Source organism: Tympanuchus pallidicinctus, unplaced genomic scaffold (genome assembly GCF_026119805.1).
Source record: "Tympanuchus pallidicinctus isolate F22 unplaced genomic scaffold, pur_lepc_1.0 scaffold18, whole genome shotgun sequence".
NCBI classification, from domain to species: domain Eukaryota; kingdom Metazoa; phylum Chordata; class Aves; order Galliformes; family Phasianidae; genus Tympanuchus; species Tympanuchus pallidicinctus.
This window is the reverse complement of record NW_026294699.1, coordinates 14,759,836-14,774,832: the sequence shown is the minus strand read 5'-3', so window position 1 is coordinate 14,774,832 and position 14,997 is coordinate 14,759,836. Positions and strand designations below refer to the sequence as shown.

The 14,997-nt window shown below is 40.3% G+C and overlaps 1 protein-coding gene and 1 long non-coding RNA gene across 2 annotated transcripts in view; one reads left to right on the top strand and one right to left on the bottom strand.

Annotated features, from left to right (window-relative positions):
- The window catches only part of LOC128078862 (uncharacterized), a 129,731-nt gene extending 121,737 nt beyond the window's left edge, over window positions 1-7,994 (bottom strand). Inside the window, exon 1 of the long non-coding RNA XR_008205882.1 lies at window positions 7,962-7,994. This is a non-coding gene — a long non-coding RNA (uncharacterized LOC128078862). The remainder of the gene's footprint in view (window positions 1-7,961) is intronic.
- The window catches only part of SHISA9 (shisa family member 9), a 154,453-nt gene that overhangs the window by 68,014 nt on the left and 71,442 nt on the right, over window positions 1-14,997 (top strand). The gene's annotated exons all lie outside the window — the stretch shown is intronic.

Below are 14,997 nucleotides of genomic sequence, written 5' to 3'. Positions count from 1 at the left end.
AGAAAATCCCTTTCAAATCTCCAGCTCTCTTTTGGGAGATACGCTTCCTGATTCATGTCTCAGGAAGGAGGATCTCCCAGGAACAGCCTTTGTCATTTCAGTCATGCTGACACTCTTACTGTACAAAGATTTAGAAGGCTGAATCTTTCAATTATTGTCCTCTGGTTTAAACTATTCAATTATTTCAAGTATTGACTTAGCAATTTCTTACTGACCTACTTAGTCCTGAAGCAGATCTGTTGCCAGCACTGCATCTTTATCAGAAGAGCTCCTTTTGAGGGCTCAGTAAGAATGGTTATGAATATAGCTGGTTTCTTTCAAAGTATTTGAAGATTACTTCAGTATACAGGACAGATCCTTTTCTTTCCAATATATGAAAACTGCAGTATCCAATTAATAGCTGACATATTATTGTAGGGCACAGCACATACATGCAACTGATTCCTAATTAATGCACAGCACTATTAACATTATGTTGCCCACGATATATTACAATTCAAAGGCATTTTAAGCACCCTAATTTCTTCTAGGCTTGGCACATCTGTTTTCTTTTGATTCCTGAAACCTGAACCCTGATCTGCAGAAGTGAGGGCTTTGGACATTTCCACCTTCAGGAAGAGGATTTGCATTCAAATGAAACAAAAAGAGGAACAGTCTGTAATTAAGACAGTGCTCAAAGAGATTTGTTGATGAAAACTCCAGAAGCTGATGATATTTTTAAAGGAGTATGTAGCCAAAGAGAGAGTTCACACCTGCCAGAGCCTTTCCAGTTAAGCATCTGGCAGGATGCTGCTGAATGGCCCAACCGCAACCATTGTGATCAGCCAGGCTGACACAGATAGAGGGTGAGTTAGCTTTAGGTCACGTGAGACTAAAAAGACCTGCGCTGACCCGACAGCAGGGCTGTGAGAGCTGCCTCTAGTGTTACTATCACACCGAAAAGCTGGACTCCACCAGGGTGAACAATATCCTAGTATTTATGATAGCAATGATAGATAGCAAGAGAAAGGGAATTCAGGGCACCCTGAAATGAAGAGCACTGTACCAGAAAGTTCTGAAACTCGATGCAAAAAGTCTTTTGGAATGAATAAAACTTCATCTCTGAGGAGAAAACTCCACAAGGTCTCCAGAGGTGGGAGGAACCCTTGAAACAAGCCGAAGTGACCAAGTGGTACCGAAAACTGTTCCCTGAATATGGTATGTAATAAAACATAATTATTAGGACCATACAGTTAATTCTACCAGATCTCTAAGAAGAAGAGACTATTACTCCGAAAATTAAATCTGTCCAGAAAAACTGTGGAGTCACTACGGGGCTGCAGACACACACACACACGGTGCTGTGAAAACACCACTCCAAGCAAAGACTGTGAAATTTAAGGAACAAATAGGAATATGAAACAACAACAAGAGCGTTGATATTTAAGTGCTAATGTTTGATGATATTCTTCTTCCTTTTTTTTCTAAGAGGACTGCTTTCTGCACTACGTAGTATTTTGTCTGTGTGTGTGTCTTTGCTGTAAGTCTGTGACTGCTTTCTATTGCATCAGTTAGAGGCTATTAAGCTGTCATCGTAGAAAGTCAGAGCATTATCTTTTAAATAAGCAATTTTTTAACCATTATTCAGGTATTTTCCTTCTCCTTGCTATCACCAGAAACACAGGATCTTGACAAACACTGATTTCTTGCAGAATGGGCCTGAGAAATTAATATGGCCTGATTAATTTTAATGATACGCTATAAAATTTTTGCAACAGTATTTTTCTGCTATTCATGGATTACATAAGCTTGTTTGACCTTCTAACAGAGTCAGAATTGAAAAGAAATAGATGTTGTCAATTGCTTCTATCTGAAACTTCTGTCATACTGACTGAATTTCATAATGATGACTCCATCTGTGCATTGGGCCAGTGGGCCCTGGCAGATCATACCGTCCAAGTCTACTGAACAAGAATTCGGTATTTTCTTTCCCAGATAAAATCCTTTAGACTTACACAATATCCATCTGTTAGAAGTTAAGACTTTTGAAATCCTGAAAAAATGTAGCAGAAGAGTTTACCAAAGGGACATGAGTCAGGATCTGCACAGCCATTCCGTGGCACATGCAGGTGGGCAAGTCTGTGCCGCACTGATAGGAGCAGGGAAGAGTGCAGCCCGCAGGTTGTAGTCCCAGCTTTATCTTGCTATGAGACAACTAATAAGTAAAAAATACTTATTTTAATAGAAAAATCTGAAGAAATCTATTAAACACTACTTGATAATTGTGAAATGTCAATATCTGAAGAAATCTATTGAACATTATTTGACAACTGTGAAATTGTGAATTGTGATGACGTTCTTGGTCATCGAGCAACATCACTTGGAATAACGCGTGCAGAAAATTTCGTGTTTCAGTTAGATCAGATTCTCCTACAGTTTCCCAGAACAGTATACTACACATTTATGCTTTTTTCCCTCTTCGAGTCTTTGTAAGAAAATATTGCAGTTTTATAAATTACGTTTGCAGTTGGAGAAGATCATCTTTTGCACCTCCTGTATCCGAATTATCCGTTTCCCAAAAAACGGTATTATGGAACTCTGTGAACTGTCTCTAGGATTCTTCACTCAGATTCAGTTACAAGCTCATTTTCTATCTTCCTGTGCTATAAATGCAGATTATGATGTGGCAGTTAGTGTGTTCTCTTGATCCAAACTTTAAAAGTTTTAAATCTAATTTAATTTTTTCTGCTGAAGATGCATTAGCCAAAATAGTATAGACATGTTATTTTGGTAGGACTAAAAAGAATAAAATGTGCAAACAAGTTCCCAGCTTTGTTATTCAACTATCTTTGATTGTACTCTGAATTTCCTTCATTTTATTTTATATAATAACTGATCTACAGAAAACTTGGACTCAGGCAATCACGGGAAAGCTGAAACACCAAAATTCACACTGTCCCCTTCATGCAGGGGGACAGGGATAGGGCTTGTCCTGGCCACTACCCATCTGGGAAAACAACACACACGATATGCTTTTCTTTGAGTGGTGTCTTCATAGAGTGCAGGAGAGGTAAAGAAGATCTGCAGTGGGGTCAACACTCCTACTGCTGAGAACAGGTCGCACTTTAAATGGCTGAAGTTGCCCTCTATCCTGGACACCAGCTAATTACCCTCATTACCAGACTGCTATTTGTCATCTCTATCTACAGCAATCACTTCGTTCATGTTGGAACATGCTGAATACATCAAAATTAAACAAGGCTGTAATTTTTCATCAGAAAGCATTTTCAGTTAGTTGTTATTTGTAAATTACTGTTGGGTAATTTGGATATGGGAGAGTTAAGTTTGTTCACATTTATTAAATGTATGGCAAAGAGAACAGAGAAATTTCTTTGATTATAAAACCATACCTTCTCATACTAGATCTGGCTACCACTGTTAAGAACGTAACTCTGAATGCTTCCTACCGAACAAAAATCTACTTCCATCAAAGTGCAGCAGAAAACACTGAGACAGTTTTTTTCCCTTAAATCCCTTCCTAATGCATGCTTACATTCGAATTATCCCACTCTTCAATTCGTTCAGCAGCTCTCACAGATACTACCCGTTAGTGGATTTATGGTAATCCCATACATTATTAAGAACTCAAGTATTATTCAGCAAATGAGACGTTAAGTATTGTGATGTTTGGAATAACATAGTGCAGCATCTTCGAACACCCAGTCTGATCTTCCATGAAACTTTGTTTTTCCAGTTGATATTGGAGGAAATGTACACAGACATTACCTGCATTTAGTTTGTATGAGGGCAGTGCATATAACAACAGCACAATGGCAATCCATCGACATAAGGTACACATGGATGATTAGGAGCAGCAGCCCTGTCCATCCTGCACTGTGTTATTCAACTCATCAAAGGCATGAAAAGTTCACCCTACAGGCACCTTAAAGTCAACACACCTTCACTTTTATCTCTGTCCCTCCCTCTTGGGAGGCACCTGTAGTTGAATAATACCATTCAGTTTCTTCATGATATCCCATTGTGGAACATTTCTTAAAGATTACGAAGATCTTCTTAGCTAATAACTGAAGTTCTGCTCTCAGGAAGGAAGAAAATTATTTTACTCACAAACCAAGGAGCTAAAGGTAACTTACCAGCTCATGTAAATCAGTTAAACTCCATTAACTTCAGAGGAACTGGATCAAATTAGCCAAGTTGAGGACCAAACCCTTAATTATTTTCTCAGTAATGGACTTTGACCTTCTACCTTAAGAACACCAGGTAGTTGTTAAACAGCAGCTTTTCACAAGCAACTGGGATTTCACTCAGAGGAGCTTAGATATTAAATGCCAATTAAAACATACACTGGGGATTCCACTGTACATGTGAAACTTCCAATGCAACATTCAGACTTTTCCTACTTGCTTAGTTGAAAAGAATTTTTTTCTCTACCTGTATATTTTAAATGGAGTTGCCTCTTCAACCTTACTATTTCTAATTGAAAGCAACAGTTAAAAAGAATTCTGATGTGCAGAGATCCAAGATACTCATCTACAAAGGCAAAAAGTACTTTTACCTAAATTTAAAATAAATTACTGTAGTCTTTTGGCTTTTCAGAATTAAATATCTCCTTCTATTCCTACTTCCTTAACAGAAATGGCAAAAGAATAAGCGATTCTCAAAGGATTATACTTTAGATAGATCTACTAGAAAAGCTCCTTGTGCTACGGCCATGAGTTCCTATGTAGTCCAGCTACATAGTAGTAGCCAGCTGTTCTTCCAAGAGCAGTACAAGTAGGGAATGTACACTAAAAACTAGATAGTGCCACAGTGCATTTTTAAACCAAAGGCATAATTTATGTCACAGAAGCGTAGTGGGCAGTTGTTTCTTTTGCAAAATCTGGGATTTTGTCTCTTTTCCTCTTGTCAAGGTAAAGAAAAAGACTATAAAATGCTCCTTAAAACCAACGGAATCCTTTCAAGATTTATATGGTAAATTCAAGTAGAGTCTGAGGAGATAGAACAAGGGGAAATGGCTTCAAACTTGAAGAGGGTAGATTTAGGTTAAATATAAGGAAAAAGTCTTCCAAAGTAAGGGTAGGGAGGCACTGGAACAGGCTGCCCAGTCATCTGGCTGTTGTCCCATCCTCAGACACTTCCAAGGCAAGGCTGGATCACGCCCTGGGTAAACTGATCTAGCTGTGGTGTCCCTGTGCATTGAAGGGAAGTTGGACCTTTAAAGGTCCCTTCCAATGCTAAGGATTCTGTGATTCTATGATACCAAGCTGATCAGCACGTCTCGCTTGCTTGCTCTCATATTCCTGTCTTTTCTGTGTGTTATTAACTCTGACTTAAGAAGTTGAATAGATACTTCTATTGCAATTGGACACTATCATTCTAAGAAGAAAGGAAAGAACAGGTGCATTCAGGCCTGCATGTGCCTTGTTGTGGACATAAGTATCTGAAAATACATGGGCACAGCAGCCCATGAAATAAATATAGCTCCATAAAACCTTGAATTAAAAAAAAAAAAGGAAAAAAAAGGAAAAAAAAGGAAAAAAAAGTAAATTCTGTTTTCTGAGTTTTAATAAATGTACCTATCATGCTGCCTCTGGTCTTACGTGTACGAAAGCAGTCCCAGTTAGTTATAAATGATCCATACCAGCTCCTGTTACAACACACATCCCTGTGATTCAGCTAAGGCAAAAAGAACAGGCAGCACCAGGCGCTAGACAGCACAGACAGGGTTTGCATCACACTGTCAAGGTCAGCCCCTTTGGGTTCACTTCTGTCGGCTGTGATGCTGTGTCTACATGCGGAAAGATAAGAAGAAAAGCCAAACAGAACTACTGCAATGGAGATGAAAATTTAAGCTCTCTTTGACACAGCCTTCAGTGGATACAGTGTGGCTACTGTAATTCAGAAAGAAAGATGCTTTATTTGACCAAAGAAAAATAGACTTAGTTCAAGGCAGTTTCTTCCTGATGACAGTAATACAGAAAGGCAGATTTAAATAAACGTGTGAGCACTATAGTAAATTAATTGGGTTTAATTTGGCTCATGTCCCTGCCTGGACATGTTTTTAACTTACTTACACCCTGCAGTGAACATGCAGAATGAAAGATCTTTCTAAATCTTCCTATGAACTTCTCAGTCTTTGAATAAGAGGAAGAAGTGGTGGCAATCCCATTCAGTGCCCAGTGATCAGAGCTGTGCTTGGGGGAGTCTGATTTTTAACAAAGGCCTGTAATTTTGTACGTGAAATTCTGCATTGCCTTTTGCACTAACCTAAGTCAACATTTTACCTTTGCAATTAAATGTGAATTTGACCAATAACACAAAGACAGCCCTCAGATCACACAATACAGGAAGTTGCAGGAAAAAAATGCCAAAGTAACTGCAGCATTTCTGCTCTTCTGTGAGCCAGGAATCGTTTACACGAGCACAAACTGCGGGAGGAATCAGCAATAATCTCACACTGCACTTCAGGCCACAGCTTAAGTTCTATCATCTTGGCCACTTAGTGGACTTCCAGCATTTTTAATAAAGCATATCCATGCTGCTTTCTTGCCAATGAGCACATATTTGTGTAGGCACTCAGTAGCACTACCAGGAGACTACAGAAAGCAGCAACAAGACCTCGCAGGAGGCAGAAAGGCCACCTCAGCCCACCCTAGGGAATGGCAGCAAGCAGTGCCACCCAGCTGGAGTGGGGCACCCGTTCCTCCCCAACACACTTGTGTGAAGCCTGAGGAGTTTGGAGAAACCTGCTGCATTTATTCTGTAGTGCTCTAGAAACTGAGATTCATGCTGCAGACCTTTTGCAGGATACTTAAAGATGCAACAATGAAGTGCTGAGTTTTGCTAAACCTCAAAAGAGAAAGTATCCTGTATTTAGGATGGGCTGAGGGTCTGCAGTCTGTTCCCATTCAGGCTGTTTATATACTCACAGAAGAAGAGCAGTGGATGTAGTCTACCTTGATTTCTACAAGGCATTTGATACTGTCCCCCATGACATCCTTATAACAAAGCTGAGGAAGTGTGGGATAGATGAGTGGGCAGTGAGGTGGGTTGAGAACTGGCTGACTGGCAGAGCGCAGAGGGTCATCGTTGGTGGTGCAGAGTCCGGTTGGAGGCCTGCAACCTGCGGTGTCCCCCAGGGGTCTGTGCTGGGTCCGGTCTTGTTCAACACCTTCAGTGACCTTGATGAGGGGATAATGGCCACCCTCTGCAAGTTTGCTGATGATACGAAGTTGGGAGGATTGGCTGACAGCCTGAAGGCTGTGCTGCCATTCAGCAAGACCTGGACAGTCTGGAGAGCTGGGCAGAAAAAAACTGGATGAGGTTTAACAGAAGCAAGTGTAGAGTCTTGCGTCTGGGGAGGAATAATTCCATGCACCAGTAGAGGTTGGGGGATGAGCTGCTGGAGGGGAGCTCTGCGGAGAGGGACCTGGGTGTCCTGCTGGATGACAGGTCAGCCATGAGCCAGCAGTGTGCCCTTGTGGCCAAGAGGGCCAATGGCTTACTGGAGTGCATTAAAAAGAGCGTGGCCAGCAGGTCGAGGGAGGTGATCCTCCCCCTCTACTCTGCCCTGGTGAGGCCTCATCTGGAGCACTGCGTCCAGTTCTGGGCTCCCCAGTACAAAAAAGACAGGGATCTCTTGGAAAGAGTCCAGCGAGGGGCCTGGAGCATCTCTGCTATGAGGAAAGGCTGAGTGAACTGGGTCTGTTCAGCCTTGAGAAAAGAGGATTGAGAGGGGACCTGATTCAGGTCTGTAAGTATCTGAGGTGTGGGGGGCAGAATGGCGAGGCCCGGACTCTTTTCAGTGGTGAGTGGAGACAGGACAAGGGGAAACGGCCGGAAACTGCAGCATAGGAAGTTCTGCACCAATGTGCGAAGGAACTTCTTTACAGTGAGGTGAGGAGCACTGGAACAGGCTGCAGGGAGGTGGGGGAATCTCCTTTTCTGGAGATGTTCAAGACCTGCCTGGATGCCGACCTGTGCAACCTGCTGTAGGAACTGCTTTGGCAGGGGGTTGGACTCGATGAGCTCTGGAGGTCCCTTCCAACCCCTACAATTCTGTGATTCTATGATAAAGAAAACTCCCTTGACCTGCCTGTGTTCTCATTTACATTGATTTGAATGAGAAATAATGCTATTATGACTTTAATGCTTAATTCAGGGCAAGCGTGTGGAATATTACTTTGTTTTATTTCAACAAAAATGTTTAAGGCACATTGGAAGACAGGAGACTGAATCTTAATGTAATACATTACACACTGGGAAGGCAAACCAGAGAGAAAAACAGAAGGAAAGGAAAAAGAGAATGATCCTTGTGGAAGCAAGGTCATTATGTAAGATCAATGCCCATTTGGACGACTCACAAATGCTCCAATGCTCATATTGTAATTCATGTGAGTGGTTTAAGACACTCTAAAATCAATACATGAACATTCTGTTAATGCTTAAATGGATATAAGGAGTGTGCAAGCTATTCTCAAGCATTTGACATGGCAAACAGGCAAAATTGTGCTTCACTAATGCCACCAGGTAGAGGTGGGTGTCTATATACGCGGTCTCTCTTGATTATACTCTGGAAATGATTAAACCTGTCAAAGCTGAGATCAAGGAAAGGCTCAAGACTACATCACCTACTACTGAAGGGTATTAAATCACTGAGTGACGGAGTTCTTGGAATGGTTTGTGTTAACTGCAAGGGAGAGATGCTATCATGTGAAAACTTGGGAGAAAAAGTAAAACTGCAGTGTATTAATTTCCCCTTGTCTACTTCCATTATATACCACAACTGTGGTGTCATGGGTTCTCTTCAGAGAAAGAAAACTCTCAACATGGCAACTTTTAGCAACCTTATCTAAGTACAAAAAAAGCTTTTCTTGTCACATTTCCAGGTCTTTCCATAGAGTTACCAGTACAGCAATGATAACAGCACACACTATATACAACACACCACGCAAGGATAAAGACTTATAACAGCAATTGTATGCTGACAATTTTCAGCTTTTCCTATCCAATCAGGCTGTGACATAGAAGCTCCCCACATTTGTAACAGAGGTACAACCACAATATTTGTAGATATTTGGAACTTAATTTATAGTGTGGATTGCTATAGGTGCTGTTGATTCCTCTTCCAGCAAGCTCTGTGACTCTGTTTCATCGTACACATAAAAAAATATTGAAATAGGACGATCAAAAATGATTTCTTTTTTTTCTCTCTTTTTTTTTTTTTTTAACAGAAAGATAAATATGTTTGCCAGTCAGTACAGAGACCGAATTTAGCTCGGCTGTACCTATACTGATCCACAGAGAAGCCTGACTCAAATTGTAAAGATACTTCTTCTGAAGTTGCACTTCAGACACACTGCATATCGTTCTTAGAATGAAACTGGGACAAGAAAAACAAAGAACTATCAGTTTTGATTAAAATAAAACCAGTTATATTTTTAACTTCTGTGGTTAGTTGTACACTTAATTACCTACCATATTAAAAGAACATCACATGCTATGTGTTTTACTGTGGACTGAAATGCTCTTTTTTAAAGCAGCAATTCAAAACAAAACAAAACAAACAAGAAACAGATTGGTTTCAGCCCATGTCTAAGGGCATATATGCAAGTTAACAGCTGCCCCGAATGAGAAATGCCGTCCATGTGTGTACAGTTGGTATCTGCAAGCGTTTGCAATAGTGAGGGCTTGGAAGTCAATAATGGGGCAGCTTTCTCTGCACATCAGAAAACCCTGCAACAAGATTTGTTGCTGACAGTGCTCTGAATGCAGGTTTTAGTAGATACTGTGATCACTGCTGGAAAGATACAGACATCTGACAGTGAGTTTTGGACCCAAATTTTAAATGCAAATGTGTAAATATGCCAATTCCTTCAAGAAGCACATCTTTTGTACCTCCTGAAGATCTGTATTTTAAGATTACATTCACCTTCAAAAAGCACTGTTCCTTTTGGAGAAAGGCAACTGTGAACATGTTTAGTCTAGTAAAATAGCTGTTAAATACAGCAAGGCTGATTTACTTCTATCATCACTTCTGGCAGTCAATTATATCTCAAAATGTGTGTATTATTACTCAGATCAGGGAATCTTCTACATCCACTTTACTGCACTCTAAAGAGTGGACCTGAGAACTATGCTCTTCCCTTGGGATTTCCTACTGCCTTTCAATTGCAGTCTAATAAATTTTTTAGCTTCATGAAATCTGCTCATTTGAAGAGGCCATAAAAGACCATCATGTTTTTTTATCCTAACCACAGAGCCAATAGGATTTAGCTTTAAATCAAGAGTACTTTTAGTATTCTGAAAGAACAGGATTTTTTTGGTCTGTGATTGTCCACCACACAAGACTTCATCATTCACAAAATGACAAAATGGAAACCAAATACTACAGATTTTCTGTCTTAGATAAACATTTTAAAGTATGACCAGGAGAAAAATCAAAAAAAACAACAGAACACTTTATGCCCAGAAAATCTCCAGATAAAATGTCACAAGCATTTTGTTAAAAAAAGATTTCAGGGTCCTCTAAAAGTAACCATTTAATTACACATGGAGAACAGCACAACACAGAGTGTTGTTCTATCTCTCATGCAAATGGATTGCCAAAAATACCAGATTCCACACAAGGCTAACTGAGAAGCCTTATGATCCTAGTGGAAAGAAAGACATGAAAATGAAATTGCACTGGTGTTTGCATTATGTAGAATCACAGAATGGCCTGGGTTGAAAAAGACCACAATAATCATCTAGTTCCAACCCCTTGCCACAGGCAGGGCCACCAATCTTGAGGTCTGGTACTAGACCAGTCTCTTTTTTTCCAGCCACTGGCTGCTGCCATTCTAGTGTCCTCTGCACCACCAAGGGCTCTGTCCTGCTCACTGCTGTGCATCAGGAACCGAGATGGATCACATTCCAGAATAGTGAGCATCAGCTACAGTTGGAGCCTGATTTGCTGTTATAGAGCTCTACAGCTAATACGTGTTTTCTTACTGCATGACTTCCTTGACTGTACAGCAAATAGCCTACAGTGCTGCTCCTCTTATAAGCACGTAGGTCAAAGAAATTCACAGAATCATAGAATGGCCTGGGTTGAAAAGGAGCACAGTGCTCATCCAGCTCCAACCCCCTGCTGTGTGCTGGGTCGCCAACCAGCAGCCCAGGCTGCCCAGAGCCACATCCAGCCTGGTCTTGAATGCCTGCAGGGATGGGGCATCCACAGCCTCCTTGGCAACCTGTGCCAGTGCCTCACCACCCTCTGGCTGAAAAACTTCCTCCTAATATCCAACCTGAACCTCCCTTGTCTCAGTTCAAAACCATTCCCCCTTGTCCTATCACTGTTGACCCTCGTAAACAGCAGCTTCCCCTCCTTTTTGTATGCTCCCTTCAAATAGTGGCAGGCCACAATCAGGTTTCCCCAGAGCCTTCTCTTCCCCAAGCTAAACAAGCTCAGTTCCCTCAACCTTTCTTCACAGGAGAGCTGCTCCAGCCCTCAGATCATGTTTGGGGCCCTCCTCTGGGGAGACCACTTAAAAAAATAAAATAAAATAAAATAAAAATAAAATAAAAATAAAATAAAATAAAATAAATTGCCAAACTAATGCAAATAATTAAACACTTGTGTTGCAAAAGATTCTCATGAGCACAGAATGGCTGTCAGCAGTGTGCACATATCATGAGTGCTTTCCTATCTCATGAAGCTGCATTCTATTTCTCTCTTCCTTTTGTTACGCTTCTCTTTTCTGTCCCTGGAGGTGTTGAATACAGCTCCACTCCATGGTCAACTTTTATGTGCTCTGTATGCTGCTTCTGCCAGATGATTAATGTTCACATTGTTAAAAGTAAATGCATTTCTCTAGTTCAGATTCTATACAAGGAGGCCATATTTTTAAGGATGGCAGTTCTAGTTATTTGCAGTTACTAAATGCATTCATCTTTATTTTAAAGGACTGAAATTTAATCATGGTGCATGGTGAGGACTGAGAGATTTATTTACTTTGTTAGGGACAATTTATGACAGCCTTATTATGTGAGAGAAAATGACTGCAACTGAAGGTGAATTATTGTGCGCAATTTAACGGCATAACATCTTAAGCACCTGTAAAAATATACGTGGCAGCTTTAAGGTTCTGATAGAAAGAAACAAGTTTAGATAGCCAATCAGCTGAGGAAAGTAATGGAAGTCTCTCTTGAAGCTCAAGCTAAACCTCTTCTTAACTTTAAACCAATTCAAGGAATATTTTTCCTCTTTCTCCATCTCAGATAACATGGAAAGTTTCTACATTTCTAAACATGACTGCAGGAAAGATATATTTTAGGAGAAGTATTTCAAAAGAATCCCATGTCCTTGGTCACTGGAGCAAGCCAGCACTTGGGGACTGCTAAAAAAGAGACATGTGAAGATTATTCCTGAGGCTACCTACTCTATACATCAATGATTAAAGACAGTTCTGTTACCACTTGTTATTGAAAGACTGAATAAAAGAGAAACTCAAAACTGCAATGCAGTGACAGAGCGCTGTATAAAAGGCAAAGTGTGGGTAAGAACCAGTTGAAGCACCAGCACTTCCCAAGAGCAGTATCTGAATCACTGGGGAGCAAGGAAGTGGATTTTCAGCACAGTGACAATCTCCAACAGCTGGAGCAGATCACAGCAGGATGCTGGTGGCCTGTTATGCAATAGAAGAGAAGAATGGTGCAATGCAGGCACTGCCTGGCTGGGACATTCCTAGGGGAAGTTACAGTCACAGGAATTTCACGTTTCTTAGCATCTGCTGATAGAACTTCATGTAGCTTTATGATTAGTTAGGGCCTCAATTAATCAATGAAGTTCTTTATAACTATTATTACCTAGTAAGAGTACTACAACTGCATTTTTGAGTGAGAGCAGGTACTGCAGAAAGTCCAGGATCTTCATTCCTCCCATCTGTAACATCCAGAAGCAATGCCTGTTCTCCTAACGAGCAGACAGCAATCACAGATGCCAAGGACAGCTTGATGCAGTACACTGCACACTCCAAGGAGTAGTACCACCTGCCTTTTCCTTCTTCCAAAGGGATTTTTATAACTTTGTGTCACTCTTAACACAGTACTTTCCTAGCAATCTGCCATGTAAAGAAAGTAGTATGGCATACCCGTTTTTGCTTCTGCTCTGACTTACAGAGGGTGCTTTCAACTGCTGTAAGCCACCAGAAAGGCAAAGATGAGCAAAACTGTTATTGATGCCTTTACTGTTCAATGACTTGGAAAGGACAGCAGAGGGAGTTTTATCATCTCAAAGTGTATTCATGCTGTCTCAGTCCTTCTCGCTGATCCGTGCTTTGTAGACCACCTTTGGTAAGGGTGAAGAAGGTTCGAAGAGAAGATTTTTTTGAAGAAAACAAATATGGAATACGGAAGTAAAAAAAGTGAAGCAATATAATGTATGTGAAGTCTCCAAGTCAAGAGCACAGACTGCATTCTGAATAATGCATTTTGTACAGAAAGTGCTCTGAGTAACTCAGCAGAGATCACAGTGTGTAAATAAGACAGTTAAGCAATTTTACCTCTTAAGCTCTGGTCTACATCAAAATGAGAGTAGTTATTTACAGCTGATACTGAACTCTGATAATATTTATGGAACAACATGTTTAAAAGGGATTGGAAGAAAAATATTTCCTTGTTAAACAGCTGATCAGTCTTGGGTGCAAAGGTAACAACAGACCAAAGTATTCTAACCTAGATAAATAAAATGCATTCACATTCTAGCACCCCACTATCTAAATGGATTAATTACATTTTACAAATCCCAGGGACATAAAATGGGAGCTGCAATCAGCGTGTTTGGAAGCTGTATCATTTTTATCAAGGATACCTAAAATGTTATTTCTGGACTATAAGGGCAGCTTCAGAAGTTGCATCTTGAAGGAATGTGGCTACTTCAGCCAAACAGCAAGTGACTATTAGCAAGTCACAATTTCTGGCCTCTCTGAAATACAAATCTCTTGTGAGTGCAAAGCTGTGACCTGGTGGTAAATACCTTACAATCTTACTGCTAAATGTATTCCTAGCAGAAAAGTAAGCATACAATGATGAGGTCTCGGATATTTATTGATTTGAATAATAGTTGGGTGTATCCTGATGACCTCTTTCAGAGTCCAGTCAAAAGATGAGGGCAATAGCAAAACAAATAGCAAGAAAAACTCACTGAATTCTTGAAGAGACAAAACGTGTCTTCCTCTTACAGTACGTTGAGATGATTTAAAAAATGGTGTGAACATGTAGACATGTGGGGAGATGATTGAGAACTGTGCCAGACATGGGGTTTCCATTTCAGCAGTAAATCAGCATTTATTTTTAGTTAGTTTGGCACTCATACAAAAGTTCTGGTGATTTGAATGGAACAATGCTGTGGAGTAGCTAGAAAACAGCGTGAGCTGATTAATCAATCAGTACGAAGAATCAGCCAATCTTAAAGGCTTAAAAAACACAGCTTGATGTTTCACTGTCACGTTACATGATTGCACTCCAATAGCCATGCACCTTAATATGCCACTTCTGGCGGCCCGTCTTTACTCGGAGAAGATGCAGCTCTGAATAGTTCCTACAGAACATGAAATCATGAAATGAAACTCTGAACTCTCCCTCTTGTAATTTTGATAAGACACTGGATTTTTCCCATTCCAAATTTTCTTTTCTTGTCAAAGCTAACTCACTTCTGGAGATCTTTTGGTTAAAAAATCTTTTTTTCCACCAAATATATTTTGAAGAAAAATTTCCAATGGAGTCTGCAGTGAGGATACCAGAAAGATGTATGAAATTCACAGAAGACCAAGATTGATGTAGAGCACACTACATTTGCAGAAAATGTAAACGAACAGATGTCAGACTTACATTTAATCTTTCCATGATTTCACACAGTGGCAAAGACTAGAAATAAACTGGTACAAACAAACTATCTTGAAACATTAGAGAACACCTGCTTCAAGACTTCCTGAACTGTAATTGTGGTTCTGAGAT